Genomic DNA, 11943 nt, shown 5'->3' on the forward strand with positions numbered 1-11943 from the left:
ATCACCATCCGGACCCGTTTCTTTTGTTGCTGCTGCAGATACGGAACCCCACCGGGCCTTCACGACTGACTGCCGCGACTGACTGCCGACGTTATCTGCCCGAGGGATTTATCCAACTGGCACCTCCGTCCCGACGTTACCTGAACGCTCATCTGAGGCCCGCTAATCGTTAGCTGTCTTATCGGCTGCTATTTGAACAAGTATATCGGACAACTATTATTATTATTATTATTTATTTATTTTATTTTTTCCTTGGGTCACTATATCTATTTTGCCAATTTGGATTGATCCCCTCTACCACACGGAACCCCACTACACGGAACCCCACTAACCTACCGACGGAAACGCACGAGGTATCTACAAACAGACCTCCATCCTATGCTGCTACCGATAGCCATATACCCGGCCAGCTGTCTGGATCGCCACGACCCCAACCAACCTCTACTCACTGGACCCTTATTGATCACTCGATTAGCATGCCTCTCCTTAATGTAAATATGACTTGTCCATTGCTGTTCTGGTTAGTGTTTATTGGCTTATTTCACTGTAGAGACTCTAGCCCTGCTCTCTATACCATATCCAACCTCTCAGTTCCACCACCCACATATGCGATGACATCACCTGGTTTCAATGATGTTTCTAGAGACAATATCTCTCTCATCATCACTCAATACCTAGGTTTACCTCCACTGTATTCACATCCTACCATACCTTTGTCTGTACATTATTCCTTTAAACTATTTTATCGCCCCCAGAAACCTCCTTTTACTCTCTGCTCTAGTAGCTCTAGGCGACCAATTCTCATAGCTTTTAGCCGTACCCTTATCCTACTCATCCTCTGTTCCTCTGGTGATGTAGAGGTGAATCCAGGCCCTGCAGTACCTGGCTCCACTCCTATTCCCCAGGCGCTCTCTTTTGATGACTTCTGTAACCGTAATAGCCTTGGCTTCATGCATGTTAACATTAGAAGCCTCCTCCCTAAGTTTGTTTTGTTCACTGCTTTAGCACACTCTGCCAACCCGGATGTTTTAGCCGTGTCTGAATCCTGGCTTAGAAAGACCACCAAAAATTCAGACATTTTCATCCCCAATTACAAGATTTTCAGACAAGATAGAACGGCCAAAGGGGGCGGTGTTGCAATCTACTGCAAAGACTGCCTGCAGAGTTCTGTTATACTATCCAGGTCTGTTCCCAAACAATTTGAACTTCTACTTTTAAAAATCCACCTCTCTAAAAACAAGTCTCTCACCGTTGCCGCCTGCTATAGACCACCCTCTGCCCCCAGCTGTGCTCTGGACACTATATGTGAACTGATTGCCCCCCATCTATCTTCAGAGCTCGTGCTGCTAGGCGACCTAAATTTGAACATGCTCAACACCCCAGCCACCCTACAATCTAAGCTTGATGCCCTCAATCTCACACAAATTATAAATGAACCTACCAGGTACCACCCCAATTCCGTAAACACGGGTACCCTCATAGATATCATCCTAACAAACTTGCCCTCCAAATACACCTCTGCTGTTTTCAACCAAGATCTCAGCGATCACTGCCTCATTGCCTGCATCCGTAATGGGTCAGCGGTCAAACGACCTCCACTCATCACTGTCAAACGCTCCCTGAAACACTTCAGCGAGCAGGCCTTTCTAATCGACCTGGCCGGGGTATCCTGGAAGGATATTGATCTCATCCCGTCAGTAGAGGATGCCTGGTCATTTTTTAAAAATGCCTTCCTCACCATCTTGAATAAGCATGCCCCATTCAAGAAATTTAGAACCAGGAACAGATATAGCCCTTGGTTCTCTCCTGACCTGACTGCCCTTAACCAACAGAAAAACATCCTATGGCGTTCTGCATTAGCATCGAACAGCCCCCGTGATATGCAACTTTTCAGGGAAGCCAGAAACCAATATACACAGGCAGTTAGAACAGCCAAGGCTAGCTTTTTCAAGCAGACATTTGCTTCCTGCAACACAAATTCAAAAAAGTTCTGGGACACCGTAAAGTCCATGGAGAATAAGAACACCTCCTCCCAGCTTCCAACCGCTCTGAAGATAGGAAACACTGTCACCACCGACAAATCCACTATAATTGAGAATTTCAATAAGCATTTTTCTACGGCTGGCCATGCTTTCCACCTGGCTACCCCCACCCCGGACAACAGCACTGCCCTCCCCTCTGCTACTCGCCCAAGCCTTCCCCATTTCTCTTTCTCCCAAATACAGTCAGCTGATGTTCTAAATGAGCTGCAAAATCTGGACCCTTACAAATCAGCCGGGCTAGATAATCTGGACCCTTTCTTTCTAAAACTATCTGCTGAAATTGTTGCCACCCCTATTACTAGCCTCTTCAACCTCTCTTTCGTGTCGTCTGAGATCCCCAAAGATTGGAAAGCAGCTGCGGTTATCCCCCTCTTCAAAGGGGGGGACACCCTTGACCCTAACTGCTACAGACCTATATCTATCCTACCCTGCCTTTCTAAGGTCTTCGAAAGCCAAGTCAACAAACAGATTACCGACCATTTCGAATCCCACCACACCTTCTCCGCAATGCAATCTGGTTTCAGAGCTGGTCATGGGTGCACCTCAGCCACGCTCAAGGTCATAAACGATATCGTAACCGCCATCGATAGGAAACAATACTGTGCAGCCGTATTCATTGACCTGGCCAAGGCCTTTGACTCTGTCAATCACCACATCCTCATTGGCAGACTCGACAGCCTTGGTTTCTCTAATGATTGCCTCGCCTGGTTCACCAACTACTTCTCTGATCGAGTTCAGTGTGTCAAATCGGAGGGTCTGTTGTCCGGGCCTCTGGCAGTCTCTATGGGGGTGCCACAGGGTTCAATTCTTGGACCGACTCTCTTCTCTGTTTACATCAATGATGTCGCTCTTGCTGCTGGTGATTCTCTGATCCACCTCTACGCAGACGACACTATTCTGTATACTTCTGGCCCTTCTTTTGACACTGTGTTAACAACCCTCCAGGCGAGCTTCAATGCCATACAACTCTCCTTCCGTGGCCTCCAACTGCTCTTAAATACAAGTAAAACCAAATGCATGCTCTTCAACCGATCGCTGCCTGCTCCTGCCCGCTTGTCCAACATCACTACTTTGGACGGCTCTGACTTAGAATATGTGGACACCTACAAATACCTAGGTGTCTGGTTAGACTGTAAACTCTCCTTCCAGACTCACATCAAACATCTCCAATCCAAAGTCAAATCTAGAATTGGCTTCCTATTCCGCAACAAAGCATCCTTTACTCATGCTGCCAAACATACCCTTGTAAAACTGACCATCCTACCAATCCTCGACTTCGGTGATGTCATTTACAAAATAGCCTCCAAAACCCTACTCAATAAATTGGATGCAGTCTATCACAGTGCCATCCGTTTTGTCACCAAAGCCCCATATACTACCCACCACTGCGACCTGTACACTCTCGTTGGCTGGCCCTCGCTTCATACTCGTCGCCAAACCCACTGGTTCCAGGTCATCTACAAGACCCTGCTAGGTAAAGTCCCCCCTTATCTCAGCTCGCTGGTCACCATAGCAGCACCTACCTGTAGCACGCGCTCCAGCAGGTATATCTCTCTAGTCACCCCCAAAACCAATTCTTCCTTTGGACGCCTCTCCTTCCAGTTCTCTGCTGCCAATGACTGGAACGAACTACAAAAATCTCTGAAACTGGAAACACCTATCTCCCTCACTAGCTTTAAGCACCAGCTGTCAGAGCAGCTCATAGATTACCTCACCTGTATATAACCCATCTACAATTTAGCCCAAACAACTACCTCTTTACCTACTGTATTTATTTATTAATTTATTTTGCTCCTTTGCACCCCATTATTTCTGTCTCTACTTTGCACTTTCTTCCACTGCAAACCAACCATTCCATTGTTTTTTTAGTTTTTATTTTACTTGCTGTGTTGTACTCACTTCGCCTCCATGGCCTTTTATATTTTTATTTATTTATACATATATTTGTTTGCCTTCACCTCCCTTATCTCACCTCACTTGCTCACATTGTATATAGACTTATTTTTTTTTCACTGTATTATTGACTATATGTTTGTTTTACTCCATGTGTAACTATGTGTTGTTGTATGTGTCGAACTGCTTTGCTTTATCTTGGCCAGGTCGCAATTGTAAATGAGAACGTGTTCTCAATTTGCCTACCTGGTTAAATAAAGGTTAAATAAAAATTAAATAAATAAATAAAATGACAAAGCATCAATCCCAATATTGAATCTCTGTCTCTCTGTCCTCTGCAGGCTGATGTGAGGGGACCCTGATGAGGACAGGCCATGATGAGGACAGGCCATGGTGAGGACAGGCCATGGTGAGAAGGTGTGACTCGGGACCCAGCGCTGGGGAGGGCACCTGGAACATTGATGGATACTGGATATAGGTTAGGCCTGTGTGCTGTATGTCACTGTCAGCAACTAGTTGGGACTGGATATACAGGACTAGAGAGAGACTAGTAGTGGTTAGATATAGGGGACTAGAGATAGACTAGTAGTGGTTAGATATAGGGGACTAGAGATAGACTAGTAGTGGTTAGATATAGGGAACTAGAGATAGACTAGTAGTGGTTAGATATAGGGGACTAGAGATAGACTAGTAGTGGTTAGATATAGGGGACTAGAGACAGACTAGTAGTGGTTAGATATATGGATTAGAGATAGACTAGTAGTGGTTAGATATAGGGGACTAGAGATAGACTAGTAGTGGTTAGATATAGGGGACTAGAGATAGTCTAGTAGTGGTTAGATATAGGGGACTAGAGATAGACTAGTAGTGGTTAGATATAGGGGACTAGAGATAGACTAGTAGTGGTTAGATATAGGGGACTAGAGATAGACTAGTAGTGGTTAGATATAGGGGACTAGAGATAGTCTAGTAGTGGTTAGATATAGGGGACTAGAGATAGACTAGTAGTGGTTAGATATAGGGGACTAGAGATAGACTAGTAGTGGTTAGATATAGGGTTAGTGTGGTGGCGTTATTACAGCCTGCCCTCTGCTGGCCGTTTGGGGGAAGTACAGCATCATCCAAAGGCAAATATGTAAAAAAAGAAAGAAAAAGTAATTTACTTACAGTAGTGAGTTCATACATTTTCCTACTTTTCTCCGTACTGGTCCCCCATGGGAATCGAACCCACAACCCTGGCGTTGCGAGTACCATGCTGTTTATTTGTCTTGATATCCGTTTGATCTGAAATGCAGACGCGTGATGGTAAGGGTTCCAGTGATACTCCCAGTGTCAGCTTGTCCAGGTTGCCGTTGCCGTCTGAGTGATAATGTCTGTGTTGTCTGTCCTGTAGAGGTCAGATGGTGTTCTGAACGAGCCATGGGTAGCTACTGTAGCTGTCCTGACAAAGACTTCCCTGATAAGCATCAGAGCAAATTCAAGGTGGGTCCCCTTCTCTTTTTCCTCTCTGTCTCTCTCCCTCCCTCTCGCTCCTCCCTCCCTTTGCCCCCTCCCTCCCTCTGCCCCCTCCCTCCCTCTGCCCCCTCCCTCCCTCTGCCTCCTCCCGCCCCTCCCTCCTTCTGCCTCCTCCCTCCCTCTGCCCCCTCCCTCCCTCTGTTAAAGTACAAAAGGGAAAATAAATAAACATAAATATGGGTTGTATTTACAATGGTGTTTGTTCTTCACTGGTTGCCCTTTTCTTGCTGCTGTGATGTCACACTGGTATTTCACCCAGTAGATATGGGAGTTTATCAATAATTGTGTTTGTTTTCAAATTCTTTGGATCTGTGTAATCTGAGGGAAATATGTGCCTCTAATATGGTCATACATTTGGCAGGAGGTTAGGAAGTGCAGCTCAGTTTCCACCTCATTTTGTGGGCAGTGTGCACACAGCCAGCGTCTGTCTGTCTGTCTGTCTGTCTGTCTGTCTGTCTGTCTGTCTGTCTGTCTGTCTGTCTGTCTGTCTGTCTGTCTGTCTGTCTGTCTGTCTGTCTGTCTCTCCCCCTCCTCTCTGTCTCTCCCTCCCTCCCCCTCCTCTCTGTCTCTCCCTCCCTCCCCCTCATCTCTGTCTCTCCCTCCCTCCCCCTCATCTCTGTCTCTCCCTCCCTCCCCCCTCTCTGTCTCTCCCTCCCTCCCCTCCTCTCTGTCTCTCCCTCCCTCCTCTCTGTCTCTCCCTCCCTCCCCCTCCTCTCTGTCTCTCCCTCCCTCCCCCTCCTCTCTGTCTCTCCCTCCCTCCCCCTCATCTCTGTCTCTCCCTCCCTCCCCCTCATCTCTGTCTCTCCCTCCCTCCCCCCTCTCTGCCTCTCCCTCCCTCCCCTCCTCTCTGTCTCTCCCTCCCCCTCTCTGTCTCTCCCTCCCCCCTCTCTGTCTCTCTCTCCCCCCCCCTCCCCCCTGTCTCCCCCCTCCCTCCCCCTGTCTCTCCCTCCCTCCCTCCCTCCTCTCTGTCTCTCCCTCCCCCTCCTCTCTGTCTCTCCCTCCTCCTCCCTGTGGTAAAGGATCATTTCTACCTCAGGGTATATAGTAGTAGTGTTCTATCCAGGGCTTCCACAAGGACAGATAGACAGACTGTGTCTGCAGTATAGTATGGTGTACAGACAGGTACTGTACTGTGTTAGTCAGACCAGACACAGCTTTGCTTTAATGGCCAGCTAGGTTGGATCATGGGATACCAGTAATATAGCAACGGATGACTGGTCTGCTTGTTTCTGACATGTCAAATCATTAACCAGTCAGCCTGACTCTGGCCCTCTGCCTGCGACATAGCTGCTTTTGTCTACTGTGCTGTAGACCTGATGCTAGTGCTACTGCTAACACTGTGCTGTAGACCTGATGCTAGTGCTACTGCTAACACTGTGCTGTAGACCTGATGCTAGTGCTACTGCTAACACTGTGCTGTAGACCTGATGCTAGTGCTACTGCTAACACTGTGCTGTAGACCTGATGCTAGTGCTACTGCTAACACTGTGCTGTAGACCTGATGCTAGTGCTACTGCTAACACTGTGCTGTAGACCTGATGCTAGTGCTACTGCTAACACTGTGCTGTAGACCTGATGCTAGTGCTACTGCTAACACTGTGCTGTAGGCCTGATGCTAGTGCTACTGCTAACACTGTGCTGTAGGCCTGATGCTAGTGCTACTGCTAACACTGTGCTGTAGGCCTGATGCTAGTGCTACTGCTAACACTGTGCTGTAGGCCTGATGCTAGTGCTACTGCTAACACTGTGCTGTAGACCTGATGCTAGTGCTACTGCTAACACTGTGCTGTAGACCTGATGCTAGTGCTACTGTTAACACTGTGCTGTAGACCTGATGCTAGTGCTACTGCTAACACTGTGCTGTAGACCTGATGCTAGTGCTACTGCTAACACTGTGCTGTAGACCTGATGCTAGTGCTACTGTTAACACTGTGCTGTAGACCTGATGCTAGTGCTACTGCTAACACTGTGCTGTAGACCTGATGCTAGTGCTAGTGCTAACACTGTGCTGTAGACCTGATGCTAGTGCTACTGCTAACACTGTGCTGTAGACCTGATGCTAGTGCTACTGCTAACACTGTGCTGTAGACCTGATGCTAGTGCTACTGCTAACACTGTGCTGTAGACCTGATGCTAGTGCTACTGGAACTGTGTGGAGTGTTCCCCACTGACTCAGACAATATAGAGGGTCAACTGTTAGTAGAAGCTACAGTAGTAATTCTGATAATCCATTGAATCGGGTCATTCTGTAACCCTGTTAGTAAAACATTCATTAGAGATCACATGGCTGGATACTTCAGGGTCTTTCTTCACAAAGTGTAATATGACTTTTAAGTGTCTTGTCACATCCATCCCAAATTGAGACCCAGATTTTCTCAATGTTTATCACAGACTCGTTTCACTGATGGTTTTCTCATCTGTTCTGTGTGTGTGTGTCTCTCTCTATGCCCCCCCTCTCTCTCTGCACCCCCTCTCTCTCTGCCTCCCCCTCTCTCTCTCTTCCATGCCTCTCTCTCCCCCACCCTCTCTCACTCTCTCACCCTCCCTCTCTCACTCTCTCTCTCTCACCCTCCCTCTCTTTCTCTCTCCCCCCCAGGTGATAAATGTGGATGACGATGGTAATGAGTTGGGCTCAGGCTTGATGGAGCTGACAGAGGAGGAGCTTATCCTCCACACCAGGAAACGTGACACTGTCAAGTGGCCTTACCTCTGTCTGCGTCGCTACGGTTACGACTCCAACCTCTTCTCCTTCGAGAGCGGGCGACGATGCCAGACTGGACAGGGTACGCACTGACCGTCAAATATTGCCTACTTTCTCTCACATATTATCAATCAATCAAATGTATTTTATAAGGGGACCTCCCGTGTGGCGCAGCGGTCTAAGGCTGAGACTGAGGCGTCACTACAGATCCGGGTTCGATCCCGGGCTGTGTTGCAGCCAGCCGCGACCGGGAGACCCATGAGGCAACGCACAATTGACCCAGCGTCGTCCGGGTTAGGAGAGGGTTTGGTTCAGCGTCGTCCGGGTTAGGAGAGGGTTTGGTTCAGCGTCGTCCGGGTTAGGAGAGGGTTTGGTTCAGCGTCGTCCGGGTTAGGAGAGGGTTTGGTTCAGCGTCGTCTGGGTTAGGAGAGGGTTTGGCCCAGCGTCGCCCGGGTTAGGAGAGGGTTTGGTTCAGCGACGCCCGGGTTAGGAGAGGGTTTGGTTCAGCGTCGTCCGGGTTAGGGGAGGGTTTGGTTCAGCGTCGTCTGGGTTAGGAGAGGGTTTGGTTCAGCGTCGTCCGGGTTAGGAGAGGGTTTAGTTCAGCGTCGTCCGGGTTAGGAGAGGGTTTGGCTGGCCGGGATGTCCTTGTCCCATCGCACACTAGCGACTCCTGTGGCGGGCCGGGCGTAGTGCACGCTGACACGGTCACCAGGTGTACAGTGTTTCCTCCAACACATTGGTGCGGCTGGCTTCCGTGTTAAGCGAGCATTGTGTCAAGAAGCAGTGCGGCTTGGCAGGGTCGTGTTTCTCGACCTTCGCCTCTCCGTACGAGGGTTGCAGCGATGGGACAAGACTGTAACTATCAATTGGATATCATGAAATTGAGGAGAAAAAGTGGTAAAAAGTTTACAAAAGAAAATATATATTTTATGAAGCCCTTTTCACATCAGCAGTTGTCAGAAAGGTCTTTACAGATACCTCCCTCTCCCTCTCTCCCTCAGATACCCAGCCTAAAACCCTGAAGAGGCCTCTCCCTCTCTCCCTCAGATACCCAGCCTAAACCCCTAAAGAGACAGAAGTATCTCTCTCTCCCTCAGATACCCAGCCTAACCCCTAAAGAGGCCTCTCTCCCTCAGATACCCAGCCTAAACCCCTAAAGAGGCAGAAGTATCTCTCCCTCAGATACCCAGCCTAAAACCCTAAAGAGGCCTCTCTCCCTCTCTCCCTCAGATACCCAGCCTAAAACCCTAAAGAGGCCTCTCTCCCTCTCTCCCTCAGATACCCAGCCTAAAACCCTAAAGAGGCCTCTCTCCCTCAGATACCCAGCCTAAACCCCTAAAGAGGCAGAAGTATCTCTCCCTCAGATACCCAGCCTAAAACCCTAAAGAGGCCTCTCTCCCTCTCTCCCTCAGATACCCAGCCTAAAACCCTAAAGAGGCCTCTCTCCCTCTCTCCCTCAGATACCCAGCCTAAAACCCTAAAGAGGCCTCTCTCCCTCTCTCCCTCAGATACCCAGCCTAAAACCCTAAAGAGGCCTCTCTCCCTCTCTCCCTCAGATACCCAGCCCAAAACCCTAAAGAGGCCTCTCTCCCTCTCTCCCTCAGATACCCAGCCTAAAACCCGAAAGAGGCAGAAGTATCTCTCCCTCAGATACCCAGCCTAAAACCCTAAAGAGGCCTCTCTCCCTCTCTCCCTCAGATACCCAGCCTAAACCCCTATAGAGGCAGAAGTATCTCTCCATCAGATACCCAGCCTAAACCCTAAAGAGGCAGAAGTATCTCTCCCTCTCTCCCTCAGATACCCAGCCTAAAACCCTAAAGAGGCCTCTCTCCCTCTCTCCATCAGATACCCAGCCTAAACCCTAAAGAGGCAGAAGTATCTCTCCCTCTCTCCCTCAGATACCCAGCCTAAAACCCTACCTCCCTCTCCCTCTCTCCCTCTCTCTTTCTCTCCCTTTTCATATTAGACTCTATGGACACCTGAAGGATACACTGTGTTGTCACTGTTGTTTTATCTAACTACTCCTGAGGTTGTAGTCAGTAGTCAGTGAACTGTGCTGTGAGGTTGTAGTCAGTGAACTGTGCTGTGAGGTTGTAGTCAGTGAACTGTGCTGTCAGGTTGTAGTCAGTGAACTGTGCTGTGAGGTTGTAGTCAGTGAACTGTGCTGTCAGGTTGTAGTCAGTGAACTGTGCTGTGAGGTTGTAGTCAGTGAACTGTACTGTCAGCTTGTAGTCAGTGAACTGTGCTGTGAGGTTGTAGTCAGTGAACTGTGCTGTCAGGTTGTAGTCAGTGAACTGTGCTGTGAGGTTGTAGTCAGTGAACTGTGCTGTCAGGTTGTAGTCAGTGAACTGTGCTGTGAGGTTGTAGTCAGTGAACTGTACTGTCAGCTTGTAGTCAGTGAACTGTGCTGTGAGGTTGTAGTCAGTGAACTGTGCTGTCAGGTTGTAGTCAGTGAACTGTGCTGTCAGTGAACTGTGCTGTGAGGTTGTAGTCAGTGAACTGTGCTGTCAGGTTGTAGTCAGTGAACTGTGCTGTGAGGTTGTAGTCAGTGAACTGTGCTGTGAGGTTGTAGTCAGTGAACTGTGCTGTCAGGTTGTAGTCAGTGAACTGTGCTGTCAGGTTGTAGTCAGTGAACTGTGCTGTCAGGTTGTAGTCAGTGAACTGTGCTGTCAGGTTGTAGTCAGTGAACTGTGCTGTCAGGTTGTAGTCAGTGAACTGTGCTGTGATGTTGTAGTCAGTGAACTGTGCTGTGAGGTTGTAGTCAGTGAACTGTGCTGTCAGGTTGTAGTCAGTGAACTGTGCTGTCAGGCTGTAGTCAGTGAACTGTGCTGTCAGGTTGTAGTCAGTGAACTGTGCTGTGAGGTTGTAGTCAGTGAACTGTGCTGTGAGGTTGTAGTCAGTGAACTGTGCTGTCAGGTTGTAGTCAGTGAACTGTGCTGTCAGGTTGTAGTCAGTGAACTGTGCTATCAGGTTGTAGTCAAGGAACTGTGCTGTCAGGTTGTAGTCAGTGAACTGTGCTGTCAGGTTGTAGTCCGTGAACTGTGCTGTCAGGTTATAGTCAGTGAACTGTGCTGTCAGGTTGTAGTCAGTGAACTGTGCTGTCAGGTTGTAGTCAGTGAACTGTGCTGTCAGGTTGTAGTCAGTGAACTGTGCTGTCAGGTTGTAGTCAGTGAACTGTGCTGTCAGGTTGTAGTCAGTGAACTGTGCTGTCAGGTTGTAGTCAGTGAACTGTGCTGTCAGGTTGTAGTCAGTGAACTGTGCTGTGAGGCTGTAGTCAGTGAACTGTGCTGTCAGGTTGTAGTCAGTGAACTGTGCTGTGAGGTTGTAGTCAGTGAACTGTGCTGTGAGGTTGTAGTCAGTGAACTGTGCTGTCAGGTTGTAGTCAGTGAACTGTCCTGTCAGGTTGTAGTCAGTGAACTGTGCTGTCAGGTTGTAGTCAGTGAACTGTGCTGTCAGGTTGTAGTCAGTGAACTGTGCTGTCAGGTTGTAGTCAGTGAACTGTGCTGTCAGGTTGTAGTCAGTGAACTGTGCTGTCAGGTTGTAGTCAGTGAACTGTGCTGTCAGGTTGTAGTCAGTGAACTGTGCTGTCAGGTTGTAGTCAGTGAACTGTGCTGTGAGGTTGTAGTCAGTGAACTGTGCTGTGAGGTTGTAGTCAGTGAACTGTGCTGTCAGGTTGTAGTCAGTGAACTGTGCTGTCAGGTTGTAGTCAGTGAACTGTGCTGTCAGGTTGTAGTCAGTGAACTGTGCTGTGAGGTTGTAGTCAGTGAACTGTGCTGTGAGGTTGTAGTCAGT

General features: G+C 48.6%; 1 pseudogene; it reads left to right on the plus strand.

Moving 5' to 3' along the window:
- Positions 1–4276: 4276 nt before the first annotated feature.
- LOC139533630 (fibroblast growth factor receptor substrate 2-like) overlaps positions 4277–11943 on the plus strand; it is an 18465-nt pseudogene continuing 10798 nt past the window's right edge.

This window comes from Salvelinus alpinus, chromosome 11 (assembly GCF_045679555.1).
Source record: "Salvelinus alpinus chromosome 11, SLU_Salpinus.1, whole genome shotgun sequence".
Classification (NCBI taxonomy): domain Eukaryota; kingdom Metazoa; phylum Chordata; class Actinopteri; order Salmoniformes; family Salmonidae; genus Salvelinus; species Salvelinus alpinus.